This window comes from Lagopus muta, chromosome 1, assembly GCF_023343835.1.
Source record: "Lagopus muta isolate bLagMut1 chromosome 1, bLagMut1 primary, whole genome shotgun sequence".
Taxonomy (NCBI): domain Eukaryota; kingdom Metazoa; phylum Chordata; class Aves; order Galliformes; family Phasianidae; genus Lagopus; species Lagopus muta.
Genome location: NC_064433.1, coordinates 163,751,273 through 163,771,041, shown reverse-complemented (window position 1 = coordinate 163,771,041; position 19,769 = coordinate 163,751,273).

Sequence of the window (19,769 nt, the reverse complement as noted above, 5' to 3'; positions counted from 1 at the left end):
TGTGTTTTGCTTTGCAGACCCATATACAAATAACAGTGTTAGGCATCGGGCTGAAAACGAGGATGAAGTCTTGTTCCCATTTAAAATGCAAGACCTGTTGGCTGCAAAAGAGTTTTAAGATAATGTGCGCAGCACAGAGCTGCTTTTTCTGTTCACAGCCAACAGCAGTGCACAAAGCGTTAAATAGTGTATTTGTGACAGCGGGGCTGTAGATAAAAGGTTATAGCACAAAGAAAAATACTTTTTTTTTTAATAAAAAAAGATTTGTTTTATCATTTAAGTGTTTCTGTGCTCTCTCGTTCTTTTCTCTCTGCAGACACACAGTACACAGAATCCGTTTGCTCAGCTTTTCCCATGAGTAATCCAACCACAGCGGTTTGGAGTGAAAAATCTGAAGAGGCAATTGAAAAAAATTCCGGTATTGAAAGTTATTATTAAACGGCCATCGATAAACCAAATGCACTGGCATGGCACAAGTGGGAAAGTAGTAATGTATTTATTTCCTGAAGAACAACTTTACAGTCTCCAGCAATTAAAAATGAATAAAGGCAGCCCATCTCCCCCCTACCCCATAGTGAATGTGCTCAGTGCAGTGAAGTGCGGAAGGAAATGGGGAGAAATATTTTGCTACTGCCTTTATTAAGAAGTGGGAATGTGCATTGCTGTGGATGGATGCTTCACAGTGTGACACGGGGTGCAGATTTTGTCACCATTCCCTCCACTGGTGCTTTGGCTTGAGGCTGGGGCTGAGCAGCGAGGGACTCTACAGCACACGTCGAGGGCTGTGCTTTTCAACCAGATATCTTCCTATGCACAATAGCATCGCCACAGTTCTGCTGCTGGATTTGCCACAGCAAAACAGAGCACAGTGGTACTTAAAATAGATGACTGCCTCTCTAGAAAAATATACGCCTGCTGTGGAGTGTTCTTCCAGCTGACTTTTTGCTCATCGTGTTTTTGCCAAGATATGTAATTTTTATTATTACACATTGTATCCATAAATAATATGCAACTCGAGAAAGAATGAAAACATTCCTCAGCTCAATTAAAAAGCAGGTTATCTCGAGGCGAGAACCACTGCCAAGTGCATAATGGCTGTTTCACTTTACTGCCACAATCACTTTATTGCCAGAGCCGGGCTCATTACTTGGGGCTAGCGTGTCTTTAGGCTGCACTCTGAGCAGTGTTGAGCATAGGGAGCTGCCTCCTCTCTGAACTGCTCTGGGAGGCAGCATGCCTCTTGCACAGCTCCTCGCTCCATCTTTGCTGCAAGGGATAGGAATTTGATGTTAACCTATGGGCACTGGCAGCAAACTGTGGCGTGCCTCACTGTGCTGGTCAAACAAGGTGTGTGGGAGCAGAGCCTGTTCCCCATTTCTTTTTATCCTCCACAGCTCCCTGCTCTGTGAGGTTTGATGAGTCTGGCCAGGGCACAGTGTTGGAACGCTCTTCTCTTGCTTTAACCATGGCTGAATTCTTCATCATGGGGTGGAGAACACCCTATCCCCCGTCACCCTCTGACCTACCATTCTGAATTCATTTTCTTGGGTTTAGCAGGTGGATAGTGAGTTCTATTCCAGCACATGGGCCCAGGGTATGGATACTTCAACAGAGGAGTGCAGTTGGTCCTGGGTGGCAGCTTGGCCCTGCTCTACTAATATGACCTCGGGCCATAGCTGCTTTGTTGCTTCAGCTGTCCCTGTTCATCCCTGCTCCTGCCCCTGGGAGGCTGCTGTTTTAACTATTTATTACTTTCTAAATTAGACTGTTGGCAAAAGCTGCCAATGACTTTGCTAATTATGTTGCCCCCGGCCAATCTCTTTGACTTACTCCTTACTAAGGCCAATTAGCAGTTGCCAGAGTGGTTTCTGTCACCCGCTGGCCTGCCGCCCCAAATGTGAGTTCAGCGACAGTTACATAACAAAGTTTGCCTAATGCTTTGTTTTCTTGTTCATACTGAATTAATGTACTCAGTGAGAGCCAAGCAGATGCAATCAAGGTCTCATCTGGTAATTTTGGGTAGGCTACACTCCATGGCCTCCTCAATAGACATCCATCATATTGAATGCCTAGAACCCAACTTGGTTCGCCTCCATCTTGGTTTTCCTGTGGTTTCTCCTGAGGAATACTTTGAAGCTATCTTGGAAGTAAGCGCAGGACAAGCTCAGTCTGCCCCATGCATGGGTGCATGGGGATGTAACCACTTGACACGAGGTCAATTCACATGCCTCTCTTAGTAGCTGTAAAAGAGAAGCTGCTGGTTATCTTGCCTTCATGTAAGTCTGGCAAGTGGTGAAGAGATACCTGAAGACAAGGCACTGGCATGGAGCAGGAGAGGGAGAGTGTTTTCGCCCTCTTTTTGCAGTCTCATAATGATACTACGTCCCAGTTCAGAGGTGAAATGGCTGGTGTTGTGTGAGAGTGAGCACATTTATCAGCCTTGATTCTTAGTGGGGCAAACCACCAGAAAGCCAGGGCAGCTGAATGGAGTTGTGGCAGGAACAAGCAGGCGCTGTGTAACTCAAACTTAGCGAAGAGATGCTGCAGCCTGTCTGGTAGGTTGAATAGTGTTGTTTTATTCAACCTTGTCCTGTTTTTATGCTGATTTGAATCATGCCAGTGGAAAGACCTTTGTGGGCCAATTAGTCAAACGTTGCTGTTGATTTTAATCATGGAAATTATACAAAGCTGAAGCTCTTCTCCTTTGGTTTTCTCATCTGTACTCTGCTGTGGAGTGTGATTGCACTGCATATGTTTATAATATCAGTGCCAGAACCAGACAGAAGCTAGTCCATCTGGGTCCTGCTAGCAGGATAGCAATAGCAGCACAGGCTTTGCCTAGGGTTTGCAACACCCTCAATATATCACTCCAGACCCAGGATTTGCTTCCATTATTATTTACCAGTCAGACAGGAAGAGAAAGAAGTCATGCATGCTCAAGAATGGGGGAGGAGGCAGCTGGAAGCTGTGTCTCTTTCAGTCAGGATATAGGGAAAAGGATAAAGGTGGGACTAAGGAAGAGAGTTGACTTAGGACAACACGACTTTTGTCTGAGAGGGTGGCAATGTCCAAATGGATAGCTTATTGAGGCTTTCATGTGTTTGTGAACTGGGTATGATTTCAAATGCTGGTTTGAGAGAAGCAAACCAAAAAACCTCATTGAACTTGCGCCTCTGGACTGCAGAGGACTGTGTGAACCACTGCACCTATCAGGAGACAATTAGTTGGAAAGAAATATGGTGTAGCCTAGTCTCACCAGACCTTTAATAACTGGAGCAAGAAAGTGGCTATTGGGGATATATAATAAATTCCACTCCTTCAGGACTGCAGTGCTGGTAACCAGTCTCCAGAGCTTCACGTCACCTTATTGCTTAATGAAGTTGTTTGTGTAGGCACCATTAAAGTCTTTGCTCATGCCTTTAGAAGTAATTTACAGTGAGCACTAGAGTGCTTGCTAAATATTCCTGGTGTTAAATTCTTTACAGGGAATCATTTGAACACGATGATATTCTTATCTACTTTCAAAGGCAAAACTGGATGGGTTTTAATGATAGCCAGCATCTACACTTTTTATGCATTTTGGCTGGGATTTTCAAAGCATGTAGGTAATGAGGACATCCAATTCCCATTAATTTTAGAGGCACCTTAAAAGGCTTTATAAATCTCAGCCTTTATGCTCCAGCCAAGAAGAAGGAAAGATTGATTTCCATACTGAGAAAATTTTTAGCAAAGTACTGATAACGTACTATAATAATTTCCATGACAGCTCACAGGAAAATTAACCTCATTACCTGCACCATGCATGAATTTCTCTTCTTAGTGGCTTACCTTGCATATCAAGGCAGTTCAAAGCTATGATTGATGGTGCGGCCAACGTCACATTAGGACTCGGATTGCTAAATACTTATCTTTTCTTCTGCTATTCATGTGATCTCATGAAGTTGCTTAGATTGCTTTTATACAGCAGTGTCACTTGAGTTAGCCTAAAATTTGTCTAGGAAACAGCTGCCTATTCTTGGACCTTTCAAACAACTTTTGTAAGAGCTGTGGACTTCCAGCATAATTTTTTCAGTTCTTTTAATTGTATCTTCTTTCCCTAGACTGTCCTCTCTTCATGATTGAGGGGAGTTTGTGCTTTCTTCCATGAGCCTCTGGTACTTCAGCAGTCTGGAAACTGTATATTTTTGTGAACTACTGTATAGCAAAAGAAGGCTATGACAGCACCTGTTAATGGGATACATGCACTGTAAGAGCAATAAGAGGTAAGCAAGAAGGAAAACCAGCTCACCTCTTCCAACAACCAGTAACAGCTCAAAAAGACTACAATCTCTATCCAGAGATACCACTTCCTTAGATGCTAACCCTTAAATGAGGAGTGGAGGGGATCATTGCTTGCATCTGAGCTCCTTGGTTTACCCACATCTGCTCAGCTGGTGCTCAAACATTTGTTCAGGCCATGACCTGGCAATTCTTCTGCAACTACTATCTTCTATATAAACTAATGAATTTCAGCCTCTTAATTGTTAACAAGCTGTTTTTCAACAGATTTTACATTACTAGATTTTAGACTTACTTTTGATTTAGGATTTTGAGCTAAGTGTCTTTGGTAAGTATGTAAGGGATAGGCTGCGGTCTCTGCTAAAGCCAGTGATGTGAGCCTGTTCATGGAGGAGACAGTGCTCTTAGTTCACCTGCATGTGCTTGTACAAATTTATCCTTAATTCATAAATTACATCCTGTAAATTGTGAATGAAACACATATCTGTATGCCTAGATAGATGTAAATACGGATATTGGCAATTCAGCTCTCACCACTGCTGCTTCTCAGTACACATGACTTCACCCCTACAGAACTCGTCATGTTTCTTGCCTTGTATCCCCAGTCTAATGTGTGTAAACCCAGGCCCATGTTGTGCTACTTGAAGCAAATGACACTTCTGCAGATTTTTGTCTGCTGAGATGGGCTGGAGACTCTGTGTCCCAGTTTCTATGTGTCGATAGCTTCCTCCTGTCTCGGACACCTTCATCTTCATGGATCAGAAACCTTCAGAATGGGCCTTGACATAGGAAACTCCACAGTAGTTGATATATGCACATAGTATTAACCTATTATTCAGACCAAAACCATGCAGTGGGTTGGGATTCAGTTGACCCACTTTTACTGCCATGTGTGTGCTGTCTGAACTCCTGTTATGGCTAGATGTAGGCAGAATAGCTCTTCTGACTCTATTAACTAGAACACGATAGAGGATAATATCAGATGATAAGGGGAACCACAATATGTAGTCATAACATATACACTCAGCTCATGCTAGTCACAGACACTTCGTGACGGGAAAAACTAAACCTACTGCTAGAGACTACATGGTGCTCATAGCTTCATAAATGTACTGAACAACTATCCTTACAATTCAGGAGGCAAGCTCTATAAACTCAGTAGCTTTAGGTAGAGAGGATTTTCTGTGTGAGATGTGGTATTGTACTGTGAGAAAACATGCACCCAAAGGAGCGCCATACGTCTGTCTCCTGTAGATTGCATGAGAATGAAAATGTGAATGATGTGGCTCGGGCCAGACCCTTATTAGGTGGCTTACTGAAAAATGTATTGGTTTCTTACAAGCAGAGCTATTCCCATGAATGCACAACACTAAATTCTTTCTTATATATACCCAACGAGTCAGTGAGTTACACTTGGGCTGAGCATGGTCCAGAATTTTTATGGGTATCAGGATTATATAGAACCATAATTATTAAATGCTTCCTTTTTTTTTTTTTTTTTTTTTTTTTTTGTTCCAATATATTTTATTTTCTTTTATTTTCTAGAGCTACAATATGTAATTGTCATGTAGGTTGCTCTGGTTTATGCCTTTAGTCACATCGCTAAGGTACTTAGTGTTTAATAAAATCCTTTCATAACCCCTTGTCATTAATACATATCTCAAAAAAGAGCTGGGACAACAGTAGTGGAATCTAAATTAAACAGTGAGTTGGGTGCTTGTCATTTCCCTCATTATGTACCCTTTGGAGCAGGCTAGAACTAAAACAAACAGACTTCCTGGAAAGTAATATTAAGACATATGAGACCAGTGCTACTGGAAGAAGCCATATGAAACATTTCTATTTGTAATTTTGTTAGTACTGTTTATTTTTTTTCTGAAAGATGTGACAGGTTCTTGATAGAACGAAATGTTCGTTGAAGTGGTTTTTTTTTCCTTCTTTTTATAAAGTTACTCCATATGCTTAATAAAGTGCCTTTATTGAGCAATTATGGCATTTTCTCCATTATGCATTGCACCTTGTCACATCCGATGAAGGAAACAGCAAACTCTTTCTCTGTTCTTGAAAACCAAAAATGTAAATAGCGGCGTTGCTCCCGAGGGAAGAGCTGTGTTAATTGTGGAGCACTGCGTTAGAAACCCTGGATATTGTATGTCCTCATTGTTTGGTTAGAACGGGGTGGTTACTGTGGGATTTAAACCATATGTCGCTCGAATTCCTAAATTGGCCCTTTCAGTCAGCTGTGCTCTATCATTCGGTATTGATCACAGATAATATGCTTTGCAAATTAGGGGTGGTTACAGTGCCTTTGTCTGTAATAGATGTTGTCATTCATATAGAATAGCCTGAAAGTGAGGAAAGGTTTAAATGGGGTTAAAGCTTCTCTAGTCATCATTAATGAATTTTCTAATGCTGCCTGGATTCCATAATCATGTGAAGATCAATAGTTATTACAGTATAATGTAAACAAACAAAGAATCCATTAGAAATTGAGGGGTTGTGCTGTAACATTTTACTTCTTGCCTACAGCAGCGCGTTTGTTATTATCAGGGCAAAACTGAATAAGCAAGAGTATGAAATACAGTCTGAATAAGATGATGATTAGCCAAAGTGAGGCTATTGCTGAAAGAAGACAGGTTTAGTACCTTTTGTAAGTGAAATGAATTTGAACAAATCCAGCTGAAATAACAGGATCCCGTTTGGGTACTGCTGTCGTACACGGGAATACTTATGAGCTGAAATAACAGGATGGTTTTGTCGTCTCACACCAACACTTTCTCTGTGAGAGCATGCAGACACGCTTTGTAGGGGTGGGACCTGCGTTGGCACAGGCACAGGAGAGAGACAGAGGAAATGTCCCCAAAGGGCATGGCCTGAAATATAGGGTGTAAGAGTAAGAAAGAAGCAAGGAGGTGAAGGGGTGAGAGAAAGAGGAGCTGGTGTTAAGCTGCTCTCAGCATATTTTAGCGCAGTCTGGCTAGCTGTGAATCTCTCCTCCAGCTGGTGACAGCTGCCTCCTTTTAAGTCCATCACTGAATTGTGACATTGCGATCACCAACTGTTGAGGAATGACTGAACCTTGAATGCAGGTGCAACAAAATCCACTGCTAATAAATTGCATTCTTTTGGGCAGTCTGTGATATTTGGCCAAATCTGCCCCTTCTTTACTGCTTCATCTAGACTGATTGCCATGACAAACTCACGGATATCTATCAACCTTACTTGTGCGTTTCTTATTACTGTTGTGTGCCATTTAGTGCAACTCTTCTCATCAGATGTCAGAATGTGGGAACTAATGGTGCTCTGTGGACTGTACATGTCCGCTGTACAGCACTTGCACAAGATTGTGACACTTTGTGTGGACAGAGTATGACTCTTCAGACCAAAACATGTTTCACACTATACTTGCTGGCCTTCAGCTGGTTTAACTGTGTTAACAGAGAAATGAAAATTGATTAAGCACAGGGTCCACCACAGTCCAGTTATTGTTTCATGGTTGGGTGGCTTTTACTGAAGCCTGTGGTGTGACACCAGAGAATACACATGGGAGAGAAGCCTTGACAGTGGTGCATTTCTTCAGGCTTCTGTTGCAGTGCAAACTCCAATGTGACTGTGTGATTTGGATGCTTGCAAACCCTCGCATTCATAAACCCTTTCAGATTTCTGTAGGCTAGTGTCATGGTTCTATGTTTTTTGGTTTTTGGTTTTCAGTTTTCCACATCAAAACAAAGAGATGTCCTTACTTATCCCTTCAGTGGTGCCGATGTCTCTACCAACTCACCTATTTTCATGAAATCTCCAGAAAATTTGAGCTGCTCCTCTGTATCATCTGAAACAGCTTGGAGAGAGGCTGTATAGGGCTAAGAGTGCAAAAGCATGTTCGTAAGAACCTGAGGAAGAGAAGGGAATGGAAGACTTCCACCTCAAGGATATTTCCACTCCACAAGATGCTGCAATTGAAATACAACACAATGTGTTACTACTTTTGAGTATGAGGAGGTGTTACTATGAAAAAGAAGGGCTGGATACTTCTGGTTCCTTTTTCTCTTACGTTTTTCCCCATGGAGGAGGAGTGCTCAGTCCAGATCAGCGTCTTATGCTACAGCCATGAAGTCTGTGTTCAGGATTTAGTGGGATGGTACTACCTGCAGTGGAACCAAAAGCAGCTGGTACCAAAGGCAGGGAAACCAGTTCAGACAAACCACTGACATAGGTGAGGTCATAGGGACCATAGGAGAGCTTTCTAAGGCACATAATGCAGGTGGAAGTGCCCAGGAACTTTTACTGGGGGAACTTCTCTGCCCTTTATGTGAGGTTGAGATCTCGTCCACTATACTAAGCATTTTCCTGTGCTCACTTCTGTGGCGAGGCACAGAAGAGCATTTGGCTTAATCTTTTCTGAGCTGACAGTTTGCTATTTGTGGCGTTTTCTCAGATTACATACCCTGTGTAGCTGACAGGAGCTTGTGATTTTCAGCAAGAGGAATGCAAGGAAATGACACGCGTCTCTGACAGTCTGATAATGCGGCCGCAGCAGGCTGTTCCCAGAGCCCTGGTGCACTGCGCCTGGCAAGGCTGGTGCAACCACCCTGGCACAATTGTCCCTGGATTTGCTATTGCAGCTTCCCAAATTATTGCTTCATTTTTGTCCAAGTGCAGAACACAAAGAGCTGATCTTATTTCAAGCCTGAATTTTCTCTCTCTGTGCATCTGAAATGGTAGTGTTGAAATTACCCCAGTCTAAAACTTGGCAGAGAGGAAAAAAAAAAAAAAAGGCCAGCATGTTGTATTATTTTCTGCTATTTTTGATCCCTGAGTTCTTTCTGGAGCCTTCACATTTTGTGCAACTATCGTGCCTCTTGGAAAATTGTCTTGTCAGTCTAAATTGTCTTGCCTTGGCTGTAAGCTCCCGAGGCTAATTGCAGCACAGTGGCACTTGGTCCTTTGCTATCTGTGTCTCTAGGCTGAAGACTGATCACATGTGAGTGCATTTCCAATTCGGCTGACTCCAAACACAAGCAGTTTGGCCAGGCTGGACTTTGCTTCATTGGAACAGCGCTTGGGGAACAAGGTGATATTGTTTCTTGCCCTGGTCCTTGTGACCATGTCAGTGAGCTTTGACTGAATCAGATCTGCTGACATTAGGGTTTATTTCCTTGGGTTCAGAGCTGGACGAAGGTGTTATCAAGGCTTTAATTTGGCCAAAAGTAACTCTGGGGCTACATCCCATCCTTGGTGTGAAAGTGCCATAGAAGTCTTGGGAAGGGATGAGGGAGATATCCCAGGTGCATGGCATGAGTCAAGCTGTAAGCAATGGGACTCGCCAGCTCAGGATCTGTGACGGGTCCCTGTTTCCCAGGGAATCACATGGGTGTCTCTCTGTCTTCCCCAGTATTCATATTTTCCAGGCTTTTTCCATCACCTCTGGTATTTTAAACATCTGTTAGCCTGAAAGTAGAGATAGCACAGAATGAAGTAGGCGTGCTTGTATGATAACATGGAACAGTCACATAGTTCTCATTTAGAGTGCAAAATGCCTCGGTATCCTGCACAGATATGAGCAGATCTGTACCTTCAGGAGAAAAGCTTCAGATGAAGCACGGTTGGATATGCCTACTTTCGGTAGTTTGTATGTCAGCATGTTTTATGCTGACGCCAGCAGACCTTGAGACATCAAAATATTATATATTACTCTTCAACAAGACTTTACATTTCATGCCTTTTTTTTTTTTAGGATTCTTTTTTTTTTTTTTTTTTTTTTTTTTTTTTTAATTTTATGTTTTACATTGCTTTTAGTTATGGTCCTTAAAAGCTATGCAAGAGTGAGGTCTGAGAAGAGAGCACGACAGATATCAAACTCTGTCTGTAGCGTGGGCTTGGGATTGCCTGGAATGGCAGCACATGGAACCATGGCTACATGAATATTCAGCAATGCATAAACACGCACACTGCTCACATGCCACTCTGAGTCTGGATTTGCTTGGGAATGCAAATCCCTTTGTTTAAAAGAAAGAAAAAACATTCTGCTTTTGGGAACACATCTAATTCAAAGAAGTTTCTGCGTCACAGCTGATCAGTAATAAACAAAGGCAGAATTCTTCAAAAGAGATATTTAAAAAAAGAAAGAAAGAAAGAAAGAAAGAAAGAAAGAAAGAAAGAAAGAAAGAAAGAAAGAAAGAAAGAAAGAAAGAAAGAAAGAAAGAAAGAAAGAAAGAAAGAAAGAAAGAAAGGAAAGGAAGAAAGGAAGAAAGGAAGAAAGGAAGAAAGGAAGAAAGGAAGAAAGGAAGAAAGGAAGAAAGGAAGAAAGGAAGAAAGGAAGAAAGGAAGAAAGGAAGAAAGGAAGAAAGGAAGAAAGGAAGAAAGGAAGAAAGGAAGAAAGGAAGAAAGGAAGAAAGAAAGAAAGAAAGAAAGAAAGAAAGAAAGAAAGAAAGAAAGAAAGAAAGAAAGAAAGAAAGAAAGAAAGAAAGAAAGAAAGAAAGAAAGAAAGAAAGAAAAAGGTACCCCGTAATATCTGGGATGAGAAGATATAAGTTGTTTCAGAACAAGGGGAATTACAGCTACTCTGCTGATGGGTGTAATTAGTTTCCAGATTTTATCACTTTTGATAATTAGATCTACATGAAACCTCCAGTCAAAGACTTCACAAGAACTTCTCCTGTGTCAGCCTGGGTATGTAATAGTTGCAGTGATAGATCTACTGGATAGATCTAGGCTAGTAAATGCTTTGGGAAACACCTTCATCTTTCTTTTAAGCTGGCAGATGGTTTAAGTCTGGGCTGGACTGCCTGCTGTTGTTTTCAATGAAGGAGTGTTACCTTTTAGGATTCATGAAAGGCTCTCAATCAAAGCTAAAATGGCAGGCCAGTGAGGTGAATCAATAAAAATCTCTACTTTCAGCTGGAGTGTCGGATAGTAATTCTTCTCGTGTCACTGCCTGGTTAAACAGTCATACTCCTGCTAAAAGCCCTATAAGACATAATAGATTCATGTGGCCTTAGTCCATTGTACTGCATTTACCCAGAAAAAGGGAGAGAGGTTACTGTTTCACTAAAACAAACCAGACACTGATGCATTGTGTATCAAAATGTATTCATCCATTTCGCTCTGCCTCATTAGAGCAAGGGGAGCCTGTTTTCTATGCCACTTGTGGAGCAGTGTTAAGACATCTGACGTATTCATTGCAAATCCTAGTTTAATGATGACTCAGACATCAAATCCCAAATGATTTTACATTATGGCTTTTTGGTTTCCTATTAAAGCACATATCCATGCCCTTTCTGTTTATTAACCTACAATAAAGATGTACAAACTGGATGCATGAGGAAATCTTTCAAGAGGCTTTAGTATAAATCAGTTGGCCCCATGAAGGAATTATTCAATGGTATCATTTCTAACTGCAGGAAATTAACCTGATGCATTAAATGTCCTTGTCTGTAGTGTTTTAGAAGAAGATGTCGATGGAACAAAAAGGTTTCATTCAAAATGAATGTGAAAGTTCTTAAATGTTAAATATGAGAAGGAATGGCTGCTCTGTGCCTTGCAGCTGGGAGCTGGTGGCCCTGAAGCAGATTTATTCAGATGCAGACAAATTCCCAGCCGTGGTGGATCCCTCAGCTGCATGTGTCAGTGATGGATTCCGTTCTCCTCTCCTCAGGACTGAGCTGATATCAGGAAACTGGCTTAATAAAATGTGTATGGAGGCTCTGAGTTAAAATTCACCCTTCTCTGAGACCATCAGAAATGAAGTCCAAAGTTAGACCCAAAGAGCCAAAGGTGAAACAGTCAGTGACTTACATTGGAAAGTGTCCTATTCTAAACAGTAAATAACTTGCTTGTGGGAGAGACCTGTTCAAGCAGTTCAAGTTTTCTTCCTTGTACTCACATGGTTCTCACATTTCTCCCAATATCTATCTATCCATCCATCCGTCTGTTCATCCATCCATCCATCCACCCATCTTTACATGTTTAGTCATGGGAATCATTAATTTTGAAGGAAATCCTTAAGTGAGTCTTTTTATTCCTTATTTTGGAGAGAGTCATATTACTGTTGCTTATGTATTTCACAGTGCAGCTTGCTAACATTGTAATTCAGAGGTGATGTGCAGGATTTTTATATTTAATGAGACCCACATACCGCATTATCTCACCATCTGGGTAGATCCGGGAATGGCTGTAGAAAGTTCCCATAAGTCATATTAACATCCATCATGCCTTCAGCTCACTGTGAGGCACAACCATGGAAACGTTTCTTTCACTGTGGAAAGGTTATTTTTCTTTTGAAAGTCCACTGAACTTCTGTATCTTGTACAATTTTACATATCTCCCTCTGTTACTAAGTCAGGGCTGATCCTAGCTATCAAACAAGGGCACTCTGCAAAATACCAAGGGTCCCTCTTTCCTCTTTGCTGAAGCAAACCTCAGCAGATGTAGACAAGATTTTAATAGATACAGAAAGAGAAATGCATAACAACCTCATTAAGGGGACTATAATAGGCTGTCAGAATATCTGCAAGAGGACAATATATCAATGTCTAGTTTGTTACGGCAATGCTAACTATGGTAGTTTGCCCCACTCATAATCTTTCATTCATCTTCTATTGGTCTGATTTCCAATAATACTTCATCACCTCATGCATCCACTCTCCCTTTCAGCTGCCTCACAATTACTGACATAACTCTTTAAGAACAGAAGAATCAGAGCCGGTAAGTGGCAGTAATAAAAAACGCCGTTAGTGGTCTACCCCACTGCTAGCCCTGATATGGTACATTAGAATGGTTTTCATTTTCTTTCCCTCTCTACCGTCCCAAGGATCATTTTGTCCCATCCCAACATCTGCAGGAGGTCAAGGTCCAAAGAACCCAGGGATTTTACACCATCTGCCACCAAAAAAAGAGGAAAGGAAGCCCCTAAGTGTACTTCTAAAGAGCTATTTGACGTTATTTATCACTGTGATGGCAAACCAATCATTATTAATTGGACCCGCCCACTCTCTTTCATGTACACCGCAAGGCCAATGAGACATTATTAAAATAGATCTAATTTACTGCAGCTGGAGTTCTCCCCTCCTTCCCTTTTCACTTTCCTCGACCCTTTGGGAAGATGAAATGGAGCCAAGAGGTTTTGCTCCTTTACTTTCAGGGAAAGCCAGCTCCCCTTTTTTGCTGGGGATCCAGAGTTCCTCTGAATCAGGAGCTGTCTGTAAGGAGCACAAACCGCCTCCTATGGGGCTGTGACAGCTGCTGAAACTGCTTCTGAAGCCATGGGATGAAGCACAAGCAGAAACTCACACCAGAGACTCGATAAAATTGCTCTCTTCTGCATATTTAAATATATTTTTATTCCACTTGCCTAGGAAACAACAGTCCCAGTCAAAAGACAAGAAAACAATGGACTTCCAGGCTTTTCTGTTCACGTGTCAGTAAACAGCTCTTTGCTGAACCCAATTTTGTACATTTTAGGCAGCCGTGGTTACAATAACATGTCTTGAATGAAATGTGCCAATTGGAGGAAATTGTCAGCTCATTACTGTGGCTAACAACTGAGATACGAACGCTTCAGTCAAGAGCGGGAGGCGATTTTGTAAACAAGGAGTGTTCCTAGGGGGATTTTTATAGTTAAAATCGGTATGAAGTAGACTTGAAATAATTGTAGTGACAAAAGGTTGAGCTCTGCTCCAGCTGGAGATGACAACAACCCTCCACTACTTTCAACAGGGGCAGGATCACACCCTTTGTGGGAGTACACTTAGCACTCGTCTGTGTCGCTTGCATGTGCCCAGATAAAGCCTGGAGTTCAGGTCAGCCAACTTAAACTAGCTAATTAAATGGCCCAGTGCCTGTCTGGATGCTACATCCATTTGACTGGTCCAAACATGCTTCCAATAGCAACCCCCAGCACTGGTGGGATGTGACAGCTCTGGGCATAGTTCTGAACTCTGCTGCCCAGTAATGCCAGTGACCAGAAGCTGCCTGACCTACTTTTCAGGTCTCCAGTGCTGTTTTGAAAATGCCTCTTCTCTTGGCGTTGCTGAGCACTTTTGTGAGCACAACTACATGCCTGCCCTTGTAAAGGCAGAGGACAGTGGGCTGTGTTCAGCCTGGAGGGGAAGGACGAGGATGGAGTTGTATGCAGAAAGGCCAGGAATTGGGCCATACAGCTTCAAAATTCCCCAAGACCAAGGAGGCCTCCAGGAGAAGCTGAGAAAGGCCAGGCACAAGGACAGAGTGGTGGCAGGTATGGGAACACTGGAAGCCAACAGAGAGCTTAGTGCTGTCTCCATGCTGTTTGACACAATTAAACAGACATTCATCTTTGTCTTTTAAAGGTTTATACTCTCCTCAGTGTAGCACAGAGATGAAAAGCACTGATCCAGAATGGGGACAAGTGGCAGCATGGGATTAGTCAGGCACACAGTGCCTTATACAAGGTCTCCACAGTCACCCCAGAAAATGGTGGGCGCTTGGAGGAAGGACTTCATGAAATGTAAGTCAGAAAGATGCCTGCTGAGGCTAAGGACAAGGGGAACAGAAACCAAACTGAGGCCTAGCAATTCTCTACAATTGAGCTAGAATAAAATAATCTCGAGGGAAAAAAATTCTGGTTCTTCTCTCAGAGCTCTTCTCCCCATTTGGCTTCTCTGAACACAGAGGCTGCATGTATAATGACGAGGTGTGAACTTGAAAAAAACTGTTTTATGATGTCATCATGTGCTTTCCATCGTTAAATAAAAAGTGTGGAATGAACAACCTTAGGTCACTATAAAGAACAAGCTTTCAGTAAGGCACATAAGGAAAGGAGCTTCTATTTTCAAGTCTCAATGAGTGCCAATCAGAAAGTGCATTATGTTAATACTGATGCTTCAACATTCATCCATAGTATATGAAAAATTTAAAATAATATTGACCAACAGCCCAGTAACTGGTCATTTTTATTCCATGAGTTGTGAAACAAACTGTAAAGATCAACAGGTAAATGTTGGATGTTTTATTTTATCTAGTTCAAGGTGAAAGCAGAGTGTTAGCACACCAAAAAGTCTGCAGCTGGTGCTTATCAGAAAATGAGTCATGTTTCCATGTTCAAGCACAGAATCTCCTCGACATTGCTGTATGGCTCCAGTCATGCTGCTGCTTGGTGAAGGCTTTCAGTACCATTGGCTTTCAGGCAGGCCTGCTCAGTGGGCTGGTTTTCACTGCATCACAGCTGATGGCAGCAGGAAATGCTGAAGCTCCTCAAAGGCTGGAGAACTGAGTCCTGAGAGCTGGACAAGCAGAGTTTGGGATATACCTGGGTGGATAGACAGTGACTGTGGGATGGAAGAGAAAGAACTGTGTGAGGCTGGTCTCCCACAAAGTAGAGATTACTGTCCTGCAGACAGCAAACATGCCAGAGAGCAGCTAGACACAGATGAAGCATCCCTTGCTGGTAGGACCCAAGCTGAGGTCACCAGCTCTGATAAGGACCACATGTGCCTTTTCTAGTGAAACTGCAATTTCAACAACTTAATGTCAGCAAAAATGCCTCTGTCTCTGAGGAAGGAGTGAAAGTACAATATTTCCAGTGGTATGCCTAGGGGAAGACAGGTTTGAGATTAGAAACATCCCATGTACAATAAATTGGCGCCCTTCCCTGAAGTGCCTTCTCCTTCCTTGCACAGACAACTTTGTCCTTCCCTTCACCTTTCTGCGCCCTCCTTTCCGTTTTAGAGATCCTTCTGCCTCGGAAAATACTGCTCTTGGTATGGGTTATCTTCCATTTATATACCAAGAAACCGAGGCTGTGGTGTTGCAGAACATGCAACAAGTTTGTGCAGTGGTTTGCCAAAGGGTGGGATTTCTGTTGCTCCTCTGCTCTCTTGCCTTGCTCCCTTGTTTGTCATACTCTTCCCTTAGCTGGTTTAAATTGCTGAAATTATCAAAATCCATGCCTTTCTTTTGGATTTATTTTCTGCCATTTTCGTGTGTTCTTTCAGCCCATCCAGAAGAGTGAACTGGGACCTTTTGTATGGGGCTTAACTGTCAATCCGACTGGTCCGGCTCCCTGAAAAATTACTTTGACACAATAAGACAGCACAGAGCCATTTGCCAAGATGCTGAGCAACTGCCATTCTCTGCTTGAAGCCATTTCTGTTCTGACAGTGCTGCTAAGGGAGATGCTCAATGCAGTGAGCTCCCAGGTGTTGGCATGGAGGGCAGGCAGTTGTACTCATACCATTTACAGGGATCACAAAATGAAAAGCATCAGCAGAGGTGACTGTTCCCTCTGTAGATCTATGCACACACCTGGTCGGTGTGATGGCTTGGTGAATAGCTGATAAAAGATGTATGAAATAAAATGGAGATGAGTGTTTTCATCTCAGGCACCTGGCAGAAATCATGTATATAATGTGGGAAATAAAATGCAGCCCCTAAAATCAAGTGTGCTAGAGGTGACTGTGAGCTCAACACATATTGTCATCTACAAAAGGACCTGCAGTTACACTTAAGCAGGGAAAAACTACTGGGATGAAAAGTGGGACACCTAACCAGTCAATAAATCTGGTGCAACTACTCAGAAAATCTGGTGTAACTACTCTGTGTGCGTGTATGCAATTAAATACAGCAGCTCTCATTTTGCAAGATGAATGTGAGAAAATCTTAGATGTCTGAAGGGCAGTTTGTTCCATACCAGTTTTTCCCAACCTAAATCTCAAAGCTGCTTTCTTTCGATAGCAGCTCAGTATCTTTGATTCCTTCATGCTCCTGGTTTGCACAAAGCCGGGCAATAATGTCTCAGATCACAGGCAGACATATAGGTGCACATCTCAGATGACATACACCTCATTGCTTCCCAAAGGGTCCAAGCAGGTGATGGCTTATGGAACTGCCTGAGGAGCTGCTCTCACTGAGGCAGGTCTCTGCATCATGCTGCGGATGCCTCTGATAAACAAGGGCTTCAAAAATCCACACGTTTCTTTTGTAGCCCTGTCTCTGTGTTGTTTGCTGTATTTATCTGAGACGAAGCACAAACATTTATTTTTTAGATGTTAAAATGCTGAATTTAAAAAACAAACCAAAAGCCAATTTCATTCTATTTGTTCTGTCATTTTAAAGATGAAACCATTTTTTTTTTCCAAATAGAGAACATTTTGTGCTGTTTTAGAAAAGCTGCTTGAGAAGACACGCTGAAGAGAGATCCGCAGACCTTGAGAGGAGAAGAGGAGATTCTTTGTGAGAAGTCATTAATATTGATTTCACCTGACACACCTGCAGGAAGTGAACAAAATTGTTCCTGTTGTATACAAGTGCTCTCTAAAGAAATCAGTCTTCTGGTCTGAACCGGAGAATTACTAATGTAAACAGGATAGGCTTCCATTTCTTTTGTGCTTTTGCTGCTCAGTTGCACTGCCTGATTTGCCATTTGTTGCAACATTCCTATAGGCAGAATCACCCCTCCCTTGTAGCATGAAGGGTGTTAAATATTTTCATTTTAAAGACTGTCAGCATTAGGGGAGGTTGGGGTTAATAGGAGTACTTATTGCCCTTCACGGAAGACAGTCTAGTAAGGAAGCCTATTTTCTTCAGATACTAATTAGACAGGTACATAATTAAACACCTTAAATAATGAAATAGAGACTGTGTAAAAGGCTAAAAATAACTGGCCATAAATTAGTCATTCAGCCTGGATTAATAAATAAGCTCGGGATGTCAGCTCACAATGATTTCCCTTCTGCAATTTGACCACCAGGACACTCATCACAAACACATCAGACTCTCCATCTAGACACTGCTCTGTTGCATTTCATCGTGCTCCTGGATAGCTGCACCTGGCAGAGCTGGAGGGATTTGTGTATGTACTGAGTCTGACCTGATTCTTGTATGGACATCTTGGCACATGGATGTAAGCAGAAATGGCACGTTGCCCATATGTATAGTGTAGATGCAATGTGAAATAGTACATAGGTTTGTGAGGGAGAGCATACTCTTCAGTAGAAAAGCTTTGGAAGGAGAGGGCTTGCAATGCTGTTGTCCATATCTGGGAATATATGTTTCACATTGGTAAAATTCCATCTTCACCTACGTGGAAGAATGGCTGACCTGGCTGACCCGGCTTTACGATGGGGGCCTTGTGCAGATAGACAGCTGTGTTTTAGTGGATCTGCCTGTGGCTACAGAAGGTGATTTTCCCCATCTACTCAGCTTTTGTGAGGCCCTATCTGGCGTACTGCTTCCAGGAATGGGACCCCCAGCACAAGAAAGACATGGAACTTTTGGAGAGGAACCAGAGAATGGCCACTAAGATGATCAGAGGGCTGGAGCACCTCTCCTGTGAAGAAAAGTTGAGGGAGCTGGGCTTGTTTAGCTTGGAGAAGAGGAGGCTCCAAGGAGACTTCACTGTGATCATCCAATACTTGAAGGGAGTGTATAAAGAAGAGGGGGTATGACTGTTTATGAGGGTGAATAGTGATAGGACAAGGGAGACACTGTATTTTAAACAAAGACAGTGGAAATTTAGGTTAGATATCAGGAGGAAGTTTTTCACACAGAGGGTGGTGACACACTGGAACAAGTTGGCCAAGAAGGTTGTGGATGCCCCATCTCTGGAGACATTCAAGGCCAGGCTGGATCTGACTCTGGGTAGCCTGGTCTAGTGGTTGGTGACCCTGCACATAGCAGGGGGGTTGAAACCAGATGATTGTTGTTGTCCTTTTCAACCCAGGCCATTCTATGATTCTATGATTCTATGCCATTGCTGATGCTGACCTGCCTTGGCGTCAGTGGGGCCAGAACTTCATCCCCAAAGCCAAGTGAGAAATCTGCCTTCCTGTCTGTCTTAGATGCTTGGTGTTCTTGGGAAGGTAATTCCCTCTGCTGCCTCCTTCTCTTTATTTGTGGAGTGAGTGCACATGTACCCAACCCAAGTGAAGCACTGTGAGCATCACTAACTGACCAGAAAGAAGTTATGATCCAAATGAGTGTTAGCATTTTAGCCAAGTTTCCCAGGAAAATTAGACTTCTATGATCCTACCATCTTTGCTTTACTGCTGGTCTCCCTTTAGCAACTGCTGCTTCATTCTGAGCAATTCTGATCCAGCAGCAGAGGCTCTGTGTCCTATGAGCACTGTGAAATCAGGCAGGCAAGTAGAGGAAAAGCCACCAGATTGCTGCGGTCACCAGAGGAAAGCCTGCAATGAATGCACAGCCGTATAGCAGGCACCAGAGAATCCACTTACAAAAGAGACCACAGCCACTGGAAAAGCTGTGAGCAAACTCACAGATTATGTAATAAAAAAGACCCACTCACTGTGTAAGTACCCTTGCACGAGAAGCTAGTTGCTTAACTTGGTTAACTTAAATGATAAGGGAAGGGCAAATTATTTTTGGAAGAAAAAAACCAATACCACTTCTCCATTGACCTTTTGCTCTTTCCTAAAGTGTTGCTCAAACTAAATCTTCATGAATGTTCTGAAATATTTAGTTACTACCTTCCCTTCACATTTTTTTTTCTTGTGTAT